This window comes from Herpailurus yagouaroundi, unplaced genomic scaffold (genome assembly GCF_014898765.1).
Source record: "Herpailurus yagouaroundi ecotype Mexico unplaced genomic scaffold, PumYag 28, whole genome shotgun sequence".
Taxonomy (NCBI): Eukaryota; Metazoa; Chordata; class Mammalia; order Carnivora; family Felidae; genus Herpailurus; species Herpailurus yagouaroundi.
Window position 1 is genome coordinate 66,607,963 of NW_024412376.1, and position 14,077 is coordinate 66,622,039.

The window sequence follows — 14,077 nt, forward strand, 5'->3', positions numbered from 1 at the left end:
AGTGTCACCCTCACTTTCAGAAATGCAGAAAGTCAGAAAATACAGTAACTTGCACAGCGCTCAAACCCTTAAATGATGAAGCAAGGTTCAAGTTCAGGTCTTTCACTCTTCAAGCTGTTTTTTTCTGGTTCAACAAGCACTGTCATAAATACATAGATACTTCCTTACTCTTTCTTAATTGTGCTCTCCCTTTCTCTGACTCTATCACCATCCAAATTCAATCCCTTATCATGCTTCACTGAAGCATCACAAATGCCTCTGGATTGCTTCCTTCAAATGCACCCTGCACACTCCCACCAGAGTTATATAAGTAACGGCAGTGCGTATTTGACTGGGATTGCTATTCTTAACAGACTTCAACAAGTCCCTTCAAGTACATACCAAAGCCTAAGACTCCACTTGGCCTATGAAGCCCTCAGAAGCTGGCCTCACATCTCATATTTTACTTTCAAGTAATACAAAACTACCCAGAATTCCCCCAGCATACCCTGCTCTTCATTTGGCATTGCTATTATACTCTCCGTGGCTGAACAATCTTCTGATTTTTCAGTCCCCAACTTCCCCCTAACCCCCAAACCTGCCACACATGTTTACCTCTTAAGAATCACCCCAGACATCTCCAGAAATAGCTGCCCACCCTTTATGCCTCAAGCTGAAAAAGGAGGATCTCTGTCAAATTCATAGTGCCCCGCACATACTTCTCACACATTATTTTGGAATGGTTTTCATATGTCTGCATCTCTCTTAAGACTGTATTTTATTTAGATTGGTTTCTCTGGTGCTTGGTAATACCAGAAATTCAGTAAAGGATTCACTGAAATAAACTGAACGGACTTCCCCGGTTATAACATTTAAGACAGAAGAAGCAGGACTTCAACTTCAGGTCTTCTGAGGCTGGGTCCAGTGTTCTGCTACATATGAAAGTAAACACATCTATGTGATAACAAATTATACTGCACAGACATAATCTTGAAATCTGCTGGGGCAGAAGAGCTAGATCAAGTGCTCACCATATGCCTGAAAATACTGTCATCTTGGAAGCAAATGACAGAGAAATATTTTTAGGCAACTTCTAAACTATTAGTGTCAATATGTTATAAATCTGTACCAATTTCAAGCATGGATCAGTGTATTTATGAAGTTTATAATATGGTAGGAAAAGTTTGCATCTGAATGAAATATATTTACATCAACGATGACCTTTAGTAATTGCATAATTACTGCATTGCCTGATACTATTTATAGACAGTAAGTTATTAAATACAGATCCAGAAGTAATGGAGGAAATCATAATTTTTCTGGTAGGCTCTCAATCTAGAAATAATTAAAGACTTACTTAAAAGACAAAGCATGAAAAACCCTCCCTAGACGAAACAGTTAAACATACATTAAATGAATATTACATTTTACCTTAGAATTAGAAAAATGAAAAAATATTTCGTTTATCTACTACCTGCAAGGTATGAACACATATATTAAATATTGAAAGAAATAATTTTAAATCAGCTTCTTCAGTCTGATACTGTTTCCTTGCTGGATTTCAAATTAAAATAGTTTGCCTACTGGGGGAAATGCCTCAGTTTCCTACACTAGATTCCCTCCTTAGTCTCTCTTTGAAATGTGAGTGCCTCCTAGATACTGCCCTTGGCTCTTTTCATCTCCCTTTTGCACTCCCTGGGGATTTCATACAGGAACTCCATTTTAACTACCATTGAGAATGAGATTGTTCCACTCCTACAACTCAATAGCAAAAATACAAATAAACTGAATTTAAAAATGGGCAAAGGATTTAAACAGACATTTCTCAAAAGAAAACATGCAAATGGCCAACAGGTATACAAAAAGGTGCCCAACATCATTAATCATTAGGAAAATGCAAATCAAAACCATAATCACCTCATATGTATCAGGATGGCTATTATCAACAATAGGAAAAATAACAAGTAGTGGAGAGCTCGTGTAGAAATAGGCACCTTTGTACAGTGTTGATACGAACGTAAAATGGTGCAGCTGCTATGGAAAATAGTATGAAGGTTTCTCAAAAAATTAAAAATAGAGCTACCATATGATCCAGCAATCCCACTTCTCCCTTCTGGGTATATATCCAAAGAACTAAAATCAGGAGATGTAGCTGATATATAAATACCTAAAGCAATAGTTATACTCCTATGTTCATGGTAGCATTATTCACAATACGCAAGCTTTAGAGACAACTTAAATATCCACCGACAAGTGAATGGTTAAAAAAAAAATGTGGTATATGGAGACAATGGAATATTATTCAGCCTTAAGAAAGAAAAGAAATCCTGCTATATGCAACAACATGGATGAACCTGAAGAATATTATGCTAAGTGAAATAAGCCTGTCACCGAAGGACGAATACTACAAGTCCATTTATATGAATTATCTAAAAGAGTCAAACTTAGGGGCACATGGGTGGCTCATATGGTTAAGTGTCGACTTTGGCTCAGGTAATGATCTAGAGGTTGGGGAGTTCAAGCCCCGTGTCAGGCTCTTTGCTGAAAGCTCAGAGCCTAGAGCCTGCTTTGGATTCTGTGTCTCCCTCTCTCTCTGCACCACCCCCCCCCCCATCTTGCGCTCTATCTGTCTCAAAAAAAAAAAAATAAAAATAAATATTAAAAAAATTTAAAAGTCAAACTTAAATAGAAACAGAAAATTGAATGGTAGTTTCCAGGGGCTGAATGCAGAGGGAAATAGGGAGTTGTTATTCAACAAGTATAAACTTTTGGTTATTCAAAATGAGTAAGTTCTAGAGACCTGCTGTACAACATAGTGCCTACAGTTAACTATATTGTATTATACACTTAAAAATTTGTTAAGCGGGTAGATCTCATGTTAAATGTTCTTACCACAATTTTAAAAAAAGAAAGAATCAGACTACTCCCTATGATTTCAATCCATTTATCACTCCTGGTTCTCCATACTCTTACAAATGCCTTCCAGGTCAGAGAGAGGGATAAGGCATAGTGGGAAGATCCTGAGCTCACCTCATCCCATGGACACACTGAAGCAACAGCTACATCTATACAGCTAACTCTGAAAACCACCATAAGACTGGCTGAATAGCTTTCCACAACCAGTCATAGAAGGCCACATCAAAAAAGGGTAGGTGGGGTGGAGGCACCATCTAGAACCAACCCCTACCCCCAAATGTGACTAATCATGTATGGGAAGGATATCCCAAGTATGAAAGAATAAGACCCTGCCCTGAGGACCCACACTGGGAAGAGTCCTCATAACATCTGGCTTTGAAAATCAGTGGGGCTTAACTCTAGGAGCTTTAAAAATCAGTGGGGTTTAACTCTGGGGAAGCAGGAGGGTGACAGGAAACCAAGTCCTCACCATTAAAAAAGCCAGCATGCTAAATAACTTGCCTAAGACACGGCACAAAACAGCAGTTTGAAAATCACCTGGGGTATACATGAAGGAAATTTACTGACTAACCTTAGAATGTGTGCCAGTGGGGCAGGGATCTGCAGAAGATTTCTCTGGGAACAAAGGTGCTACTGGGCACCATTCTTCTTGTCCTCCCCCAGCCTAGATAGCTTAATGTTTGTGGGAGCCAGTTCTAACATTCTCCATTTACCTTGCCAGCACTGTGTGTCAAACCCCAGTGTCCCCCTGCAGACCCACCCCACCCAACCAACCCACGTTGGCAGGCATCCCTCCAAACCAGCTCCTGCCCCACCACACCCACCAGGCAGCCCCAGAAGACCTGTACCATTCCAAAGTGACTCCTGCCCTGGAGAGCAGGGGAGATAACACCCCACATCAGCATGTCCACAGTTCCTACCATCAGGCCTCTTAGCCGGCTGTTCAGGGAGCAAGCCCTGCCTTAGGGTGTGCCTGCAGGTGTATGACAGACCTAACTGCAGACAGCTAGGATGAGTGTCAGCCTTGCCCACCAATAAGCCTACAGTGGTCATAGCTGAGCCTCTCAATAGCTTGAGGAGCAAACCCTGCCCAATGTACCTCGGCAGACAAAGTGGGTAATTGTAGCTCTTTGGTCTAAGGGTAATCACAGCTCAGCCACAACAGGAGGGTGCACACAGCCCACATAGAAGACACCCCCAGAGCACTTGGGTTCTGGTGACAAGGGAGGATTTAGCTATAAAGCACCACGGGATCTCTTCTGTACAAGGCCACTACTTTCAAGACTGAGAGATGTAGCTTACCTACCTAATACATAGAAACAAACACAGAGAATTAGACAAAATCAGGAGACAGAGGAATATGTCACAAATGAAAGAATAACACTAATCATAGAAAAAGAACTAAATGAAAGGAAGATATGCAGTCTACCTGATAAAGAGTTAAAAGTAATGGTCATAAAGATACTTACTGGACTTAAGAAAAAGAAATGGATGAGTTCAGTGAGAACTTCAATAAAGACATAGAAAATATAGGGGCGCCTGGGTGGCTCAGTCGGTTAAGCATCTGACTTCGGCTCAGGTCATGATCTCGTGGTCCGTGAGTTCGAGCCCTGCGTCAGGCTCTGTGCTGACCGCTCAGAGCCTGGAGCCTGTTTCAGATTCTGTGTCTCCCTCTCTCTCTGACCCTCTCCCGTTCATGCTCTGTCTCTCTCTGTCTCAAAAATACATAAACGTTAAAAAAAATTTTTTTAAAAGAAAATATAAAAAAGAACCAATAATAGCTGAAGAATACAATAAAAGAATAAAAAATATACCAGAGGGAAGCAACAGCAAATTAGAAGATGCAAAAAATGGCTGACTAATCTGGAAGACAGGTTACTAGAAAGCACCCAAGCTAAACATCAAAAAGAAAAAAGAACAATAAAAATGAAAATAAGTTAAGGGAATTCTGTGACATTATCAAACACAATAACATCTGCATTATAAGAATCCAAGAAAGAGAAGACAGAGAAGGGGACAGAAAATTTACTTGAGAGGCTCTTGGGTGGCTCAGTTGGTTAAGCAACCGACTCTTGATTTCACTTCAGGTCATGACCTCTTGATTCATGAGATCGACTTCCACTTTGGGCTTTGTACTGACAACATGGAGCCTGCTTAGGATTTTTTCTCTCCCTCTCTCTCTGCCTATCCCTCGTGCGTGCTCTCTCTCTCTCTCTCTCTCTCTTTCTCTCTCTGTCTCTTAAAATAAATAAATAATTTTTTTTAAGAAAATTTACTTGAGAAAGTAATAGCAGAAAACTTCCCCAACCTGAGGAAGAAAACAGACATCCAGGTCCAGGATGCACAGAGAGCCCCTAACAACATGAACCTAAGGATGCCCACCCCAAGACACAATAATTAAAATGGAAAAGACAAATGAGAAAGAGAGGATCTTAAAAGCAGCAAGAAAAAGGGCTCCTGGGTGGCTCAGTCAGTTAAGCGTCCAACTTCAGCCCAGGTCGTGATCTCACAGTTCATGAGTTCAAGCCCCGTGTCAGGCTCTGTGCTGATGGCTTAGAGTCTGAAGCATGCTTCGGATTCTTTGTCTCCCTCTTTCTCTTCCCCTTCCTACCTTGCACTCTGTCTCTCTCTCTCAAAAATAAACATTAAAAACAATTTTTTTTAGGGGCGCCTGGGTGGCTCAGTCAGTTAAGCGGCCGACTTCGGCTCAGGTCATGATCTCGCGGTCTGTGAGTTCAAGCCCCGCGTTGGGCTCTGTGCTGACAGCTCGGAGCCTGGAGCCTGTTTCAGATTCTGTGTCTCCCTCTCTCTGACCCTCCCCCATTCATGCTCTGTCTCTCTCTGTCTCAAAAATAAATAAACGTTAAAAAAATTAAAAAAAATTTTTTTTAAAGCAACAAGAAAAAACAAGAAAGAAAGCAGCAAAAAATCCCATAAGGCTATCAGCTGATTTTTCAGCAGAAACTTTCTAGGTCAGAAGAAAATGGCATGATATATTCAGAGTGCTGAAAGGAAAAATACAACCAAGAATATTCAGCAAGGTTATCATTCAGGATTGAAAGAGAGATAAAGAGTTCCCCAGACAAACAAAAGTTAAAGGAGTTCATCACCACCAAACAAGCCTGACAAGAAATGTTAAAGGGACTTACTTAAGTGGAAATAAAAGTTCATAACCAGAAGAAAATTATGAAAGGAAAAAATTCACAGAGAAAAGCAAACATAGAGTTAAGGTAGTAGATTGATTATTCAAAGTCAGTATGGAGATCAAAACACCAAAGTAGTAAGTATCTACAAAAATTAGTCAAGACATACATGAAACAAAAAGCTGTAAAATGTAATATCACATACATAATTGTATGGAGAGGAGAGCAAAAATTTAGTGCTTTTTAGAATGTACTCAAATATAAATAATCATCAACTTAATATAGACATCTTCCTTACCAATTTGGATTCCTTTTCATTTGTTTTTCTTGTTTGATTGCTGCTTCTAGGACTTCTAGTACTATATTAAATAAAACTGGTGAGAGTGGACATTGGATCTCTCTGCTGAAAGGAACTGTGAAGTACAGTGGGGTGGTCTCTAATGGAGGCTGCTTTTTTTCATTTGGGAAACTCCTCCCACAGGGAGGGGGAGTTTTTGTACAAGGTTTGTACCAGAACCATCAGGGCAGCCTTCGGGGCCAGAGGGAAGGGTGCTTTACCATTAATGCAAAGGCATTACAATGAGTCTAGGGGCTACCCAGGGGCAGAGGTAGAAGAGGAGAACTCATGCTCTGCACCTGTGGCTTTGATCTGTTCACCCCAAGGTCTTGGAAGCCACAAGGTCAGGAGTTGTGCTCCCGGGCTTTTAATGTGTAGCTTATTTATCACCATCCTTGCCTCTAGTTAATGTCTCTATCTTTCTCCTTCCCAAGGACTTGGGACTCTGCCTCGAGAGGCATTCTTCCATTGCTTGTGTCTAGCTTCTCTACCTAACATAAATACAGAGAACTGATGGTCGCCAGAGGGGAGAAGGGTGGGGGTGGGTTGGGAAAAATGAGTGAAGGGGAGTGGGAGATACAGGCTTCCAGTTATGGAATAAATAAGTCATGTGAATAAAAGATAAGGAATAAGGAATACAGTCAATGATACTATAATAGCATTGTATAGTGACAGATGGTAGCTACACTTGTGGTGAACACAGCATAATGTATAAACTTGTCAAATCACCATAATGTACACCTGAAACTAATGTAACATTGTATATCAACTATACTCAAATTAAAAAATAATAGTAATGTTTTAATAATGTGTGGTGACAGATGGTAACTACACTTACCATGGTGAGCATGGTAGAATTGTCAAATCACTATGTTGTGCACCTGAGATGAATGTAACATTGTATGTCAACTCTACTGCAACGTTTTTTTTAAATGCCTTCCAGGGGCGCCTGGGTGGCGCAGTCGGTTAAGCGTCCCACTTCAGCCAGGTCACGATCTCGCGGTCCGTGAGTTCGAGCCCCGCGTCAGGCTCTGGGCTGATGGCTCAGAGCCTGGAGCCTGTTTCCGATTCTGTGTCTCCCTCTCTCTCTGCCCCTCCCCCGTTCATGCTCTGTCTCTCTCTGTCCCAAAAATAGATGAACGTTGAAAAAAAAAATTTTATAAATGCCTTCCAGCCACATGCAAATGGATATATTACAAGTTCCTTAGCCTCAGCACACCTAATCAACCTCATGATATTTTGCACAAAACTTAGTCCTTATGCACATTCCTTATACTGGTAAGTGGCCCCACCCAGTTGCCGTCCTATTCTCTCTCCTCTACATCCAATTTTTTTTTTAATGTTTATTTATTTTTTGATAAAGAGAGAGAGAGAGAACCTGAGCAGGGTAGGGACAGAGAGAAAGAGAGAAAGAATCCCAAGCAGGCTTTGTGCTGTCAGTGTGGAGCCCAATGTGGGGCTCGATAAACCATGAGATCATGACCTGAGTGGAAATGAAGAGTCGGATGCTCAACCAACTGAGCCACACAGGTGCCCCATCTCTTACACCCAATTTTTACCATGACTCTGTTGAGTGTACATCTCTTAATATGGCTCCTCCTCTTCCATCTGATTGTAACTGCCCTAACTCAAGTATTCTTTATCTCTCACTGCACTTGCAATAACCAATTTTCCAGCCTCCACTCTCTTCTAAAATCACTGCTTTATTCTGCTGCCACAGGCATATTTCCACACTGACAATCTGATCACATTACTCTTCTGATTGAAATATTTCTATGCACATCCACTCACAGGAAAGAAAATCCAAAGATGTCTCTTGTAATATGATTCTGACTTACCTCTCCTGTCTCACCAACTATCCTCAACATCTTTAATTGCCTTTTTCCTTCAACCTTACAGGGCTCATCCTCTATATATTTGCTTATATTATTTCCTCTGCAAAATTATTCTTCTCTTTTCTCCCTTCTTCACCTTCTATTTTTCTCTACTCATTATTTCTGGAAAAAAATTTCCCATCCTTCAACATCAGCTGAAGTTTAATTCTTTCTTGTAATCTTCCTGTGATTTTCCTAAGTCCTTCCTGTTCAAACTGTGATCACAGAGGGGCACTTGGGTGGCTCAGTCGGTTGAGCATCCGACTTCAGCCCAAGTCATAATCTTGAGGTTTGTGAGTTCGGGCCCCACGTCGGGCTCTGTGCTGACAGCTCAGAGCCTGGCACCTGATTTGGATTCTGTGTCTCCTTCTCTCTCTGCCCCTCCCCCAGTTGTGCTCTATCTCTCTCTGCCTATCAAAAATAAATAAATGTAAAAAAAAATTTTTTTTTAAACTGTGATCACAGAAACATCAGACTCTTCTGGAAGCTGGTTAGAAATGCAGAATCTCAGTTCTACCTCAACCTACTGGGTCCCACTCCAGGTGATTTTTATGGATATTACAGTTTAAGAAGCAGTATGCTAGCTCAGACCTACTTCCAACAGCACAGCAGTATTAGCAGCACCTGGGAGCTTACTGGAAATGCAAGTAATAACCATAAAAGACTTGTATCCTAAATATATAAAGGATTCTGAAAGCTCAATGATAAACAACCAATATTTTCTTTTGCAAAAGATTTGAGCAGACATTTCACCAATGAAAATATACAAATGGCAAATAAGCATGTGAACAGATGTTCAACGTAACTAGTCACCCTGAGCTATCACTATATAAACTCTTAGAATAGAAAGAATAACAACAACAAATCCTGACAATACTTAGTGCTGCTGGCAAAAATGTGGAGCAACTGAAACTCCTATATATTGCCAGTGGGAATGCAAAATGGTGCAGACATTTTAGAAAGAAGTTTGCCAGCTTCTTATAAGGTTAAAAATGCACTTAGCATATGGCCCAGCAACGCCACTGCTCAGCATTTACCCAAGTGAAGTAAAAACAATATTCAGGCAAAAAACTATAGATAAATTATTACAGAAGCTTTACTCATGATCTCTAAAAACTCAAACCAACCTAAATGTTCTGTAACTGGTGAGTGAATAAGCCAACTATAGTCCATCCATACTGGAATACTATTCCATACTGGAATACTATTCAGCAATAAAAAGAAATGAACTGTGGACATACACAAGACCATAGATAAATCTCAAATTTATTCTGCTAAGTGAACGAAACTAGACTCAAAAGGCTACATACTACATTACTGCATTAAATGGCATTCTGGGAAGGACAAAACTATCTGATATAGAACATATCAGTAGTTTCTAGGGCCTGGTGGTACGGGTAGAGACTGACTACAAAGGAGCATGGGGGAATTTGACAGGATGATGGAACTATTCTACATCTTACTTTTGCTGGTGGAGTGGTTACATGACTCTTTACTTTCATCAAAACTCACAGAACTATACACAAACAGGATGAATGTTAATATATGTAAATTATGCTTTAATAAAAAATAATATAGTATAGTATTAATATATATATTTCACATATATATTATATGTGATACCCACTTTTTAAAAATACATGAATTGTTGTTAAACTATGAAAATTGATGTATTTATTTTTTTATTTGACAATGCAATTCCATTCCATAGATTTTTTACCCTAGTACTATTTTATACTTAGAAGCCTTTTATTGATCATTTTAAAATTTGTTTTTTTTCTTAAGACCAAAAGACAGGTTTCTTCTATTATTAGTTCATAATTAATCAAAAGAACATATATATATATATATATAATACATATATATGTATATATATACATATATGTTTAATATATATATATATGTTACAAATTTTAGTAAAGAGTCATTAAATTTAAACATCTTATTGGAAGTATACATCTTAATAAGCTGATGGGGCTATTTTTTCCCAATTAGTTCAACTATTTATAAATAAATGAACAGGATTATGAATGGATCCATGCCTATTTTCTCTTTTTGTAAACACTAAGTAAATAAATTCACACAAATTAAGTAGATAGAAATGGAAGGGGTTTTGTTAGAATGTTGGCACCATTTCTTTTAACTCTTCCAGTTTCATGACAAATTAAAAAATCACATAATGATCTATTACTAAGTAATTTTTTTTTTTTTAGTAATCAGCTGAAAACTCAGCTTCCCATTCAACTTTATGTAAAGCAAAAAATTAGGAACTATTTGACATGCAAAAGTATTTTTGCTCATTACACTAAAATATAAATCTTCCATACTTTCTCAAACTCTCTTGCCCACCTTCTCCTTTCATGGTCTTTGTCAGGATTTCATGAACTTACACAAACCAACCCTCCACTTTCATCTTTGGATGAAACACCATACTTCAAGACACGGGGTGGGGTGGGGGGCGCCTGGGTGGCTCAGTCCATTAGGCATCTGACTGCAGCTCAGGTCATGATCTCATGGTTTGTGAGTTCAAGCCCTGCATTGGGCTCTGTGCTGACAGTGAGGAGTCTGGATCCTGCTTTGGATTCTCTATCTCCTTCTCTCTCTGCCCCTCCCCCGCTTGTGCTCTCTCTCTGTCTCTCAAAAATAAACAAATGCAAAAAAAAATTTTTTTTTTAAAAGACACAGGGCCTGGTTTCCTGAGCAGCCACCAAGATGCAACCAAGAAGTATGGGGGAGCTAGATCTTTATGGCAGTAAACCTTGATGGAGGGGAAGAGCAGATAAGAGGGAGACAAGGAGAAAATGTCCCCCTCCTTTCTCGCTTTCTCATGGACTGCTCAGAGTTGAAGTTCCTCTTTTTGGTCCTTCTAGGAAAGTCCAAAATGCAGAGTGAATTGTGACTGCTAATGTCTCTTTGCAGTTCATTGTGGTAGCCAGTACAACAACACATATTTACTTGCCTCCCTTCTTTTCCCTTACCTTCATGGCCTGAGGCTTGTACCCCGCAAATAAAGTGTCCTATCAAGAACTGTGAAAGGCTTGAGACTTTATCCCTGCTTCTGAGCTAACAAGTGAGCCTGCCACAGTCTCATAGATGCTGGGATGTACAAGTGAGATGAAGGATTTTGTTAATCATGGCACAGCAGGCAGTGTGTGCTTTGTGTTTATGTTGGCTCTCCTTGCACACTGAGTAACATGAGGGTATAGTGCATACAGCAGATTTGTGTTACTGCCGAGAAACTCCAAACTTTGGAAACTCCCAATATTTTAAAGGGGCTTCTAGGAAACCTGTCCAACTTTTTCCCACAGGGGCATATTATCTTCATTATCTTGGTCAGAGAAAAAATCCTCACTTTGCTCCCAGGGTTGACACTATCCCTATGTTTTGAGGCTGTTTGCTACACAAACATCCTTCAGAAAAGAATCTTGGACAAAATCTATCACAGATGTGCAGAAACACCATGGAGACTTGCCCCCCAAGTCTTTAATCTTTGCCTTCAGATCCACTTTCTAAAAGACTGAAGCTAAGATAAACATTTATCAGAGTCATGCATTTTCTCAATTTTTGGATATTTCCCAGATCTTCTTCTGGATCCTCATTTCACTCTTTTTCACTCTATTCAATGTTCTGGCTTTACTTGTGCTTAGCCAATGAGAGGCACTATCATCAGATCTGAGGGTAGTGAGTGAGGTCAGAGGAGTTTTTTCCCCTGCACCCTCCCTGCTAGGTCACGGTGTTGGCTTCTTTCAAGTGGCAGCTGTTCTGACAGCTAGTGTCAAATTTTATATTTTCTTTTTTTTTAAATTTTTTATTTATTTGTGAGAGATAGAGAGACAGAGTGCAAGCTGGGAGGGGCAGAGAGAGAGGAAGACACAGAATCGGAAGCAGGTTCCAGGCTCTGAGCTGTCAGCACAGAGCCCAGTGGGGGGCTCAAACTCATGTACCACCAGATCACCACCTGAGCTGAAGTTAGGCTCTCAACCCACTGAGCCACCCAGGTGCCCCTAATTTTACATTTTCTTAATAACACACATAAAATGTTTAACTCTTTTATCAAATAAGATGAGAATTGGTGGTAATGAGAATAAATCTTACGTGATGTAACTTTAAAAAGCAAATTTTAATTACTTTACTGAACAACGTACAGTACATTAAATCTGAAAGAAATCACATTGAAGTTTTATTCAGAGTTTTTTCTAATATATTTTGAAAATGTTGATATTTTCAGAATACATCAAATTATGTATTTTTTAAAAGTTTTCCTCCTCATGGGGTGCCTGGGTAGCTCAGTTGAGTGTCTGACTCTTGATTTTGGTTCAGGTCATGAGCTCACAGTTCATGAGTTTAAGTCCCACATTGGGCTCTGTGTTGTCAGCTTGGAGCCTATTTGGGATTCTCTCTCCCTCTCTCTCTCTGCTTCTCCCCTACCCGTGCGTGCACAGGCACATTTGCTTTCTCTCTGTCTCTCTCTCTCTCTCAAAATAAATAAATGAACTTAGCAAAAAGTTTTCCTACTCTATATTCTTTGGCCATTCTTGGGTGCTTTCAGGTACTAGAGAATAATACTGAGAAGAGTAGAAAAGGATTTCCATTATTCAAATGCATAGAAAAGACCACCTTTAAGCATTTAAAACTTGTTACTGATGGCCTATCTACTTTTTCCTCAATGGACTCTTCCTCAGAAGCCATCAGTTTTTTTAACAAATGGTCAGGAGATGAAAGAAACAAAGTTGTTTAAATAGAAATTGATATTATTCCCTTACCGTCTATATACCATATATCTGAATTCACCCCATTCTTAACTACCAAAAGTACTAGCTTCCACCCCAGGCTTTATCTTTAACAGAAATATATATAAATTCAGGAAAGACTCAAAGCCCTGTAGGTTCATGGTGCTGTGATTAATCATTGCAGGAGGCTTCCCCTTTGAAAGGCACCCAGACAGGTTCAATCTTCAGGCAATGCTCCTTTGTATATCCTTTAATAAAGTGGAACTGGAGCTTTTGTAAATATAGGCTTGTTTCCTAGCAGATCCATTTTGGGGAGAAACTACATATGGAAGTAAAGTATTGGGAAATTTATTGTCTTCAAACCATTCATGCTTAGGTATCTTGGAAAGTCATATACCTCCAAGCTGATGATCACTGCACTATGCCATATCATATTTCCAAATATTGGGAAGTATGTTAAAAGCTTATGGAAATAATGAGTTATTGATTCACAAAAACCCAAAACTAACCAGTAGAAGGATAAAATCTATTTTACTGTCCTATTGAAAAGTATAGATATGTGGACATAATGTATAAAAGAGGGGGTGGAGGGGAGTAGTCTTAGGTAAATCCATATAATCCTAACATACTTCTCAGGATCAAAGTTCTTTTGGCCTTCCATCAACTCCCATACTTCTCTATCCAGGTATCCATGTACCAGAGAGCTTCATTTGCTACAGCAACATACATTCCTAAATGGAGTGTGAATCAGTGAGCTCATTTTCCTGACTTTTTGTGAGGTATATTTTCAACCCCTCAGACTGAATCTACAAATATGATTGTGGTCAGAGTTGCAGACCCTTCTTTCTGTCTCCTTTTTTCTAGGCAGTGAGAAAATGCATTAGAGATAAACAAGGAAAGCTCCTTTCTTGCCACCCTGAAATACTGAGCTCCAACTATATTCAAAGCAGTGAGAAAATCTTGCAGAAGTACTGGTTCTTGAAAACACGGTTGGTTTTTAATCTTGTTGCTTTTATTGCATTAGGGAACTGTTTAGTGTAAATTGGCATGTTTCAGAGGTTCCAAGTTTGATTTTATACTGTTTGATGAACAGATTCT

The 14,077-nt window shown here is 39.5% G+C and overlaps 1 long non-coding RNA gene across 1 annotated transcript in view; it reads right to left on the reverse strand.

Moving 5' to 3' along the window:
* Nucleotides 1-837: 837 nt before the first annotated feature.
* Nucleotides 838-14,077, reverse strand: part of LOC121030431 (uncharacterized) — a 73,962-nt gene continuing 60,722 nt past the window's right edge. The window contains exon 4 of the long non-coding RNA XR_005790196.1: nucleotides 838-911. This is a non-coding gene — a long non-coding RNA (uncharacterized LOC121030431). The remainder of the gene's footprint in view (nucleotides 912-14,077) is intronic.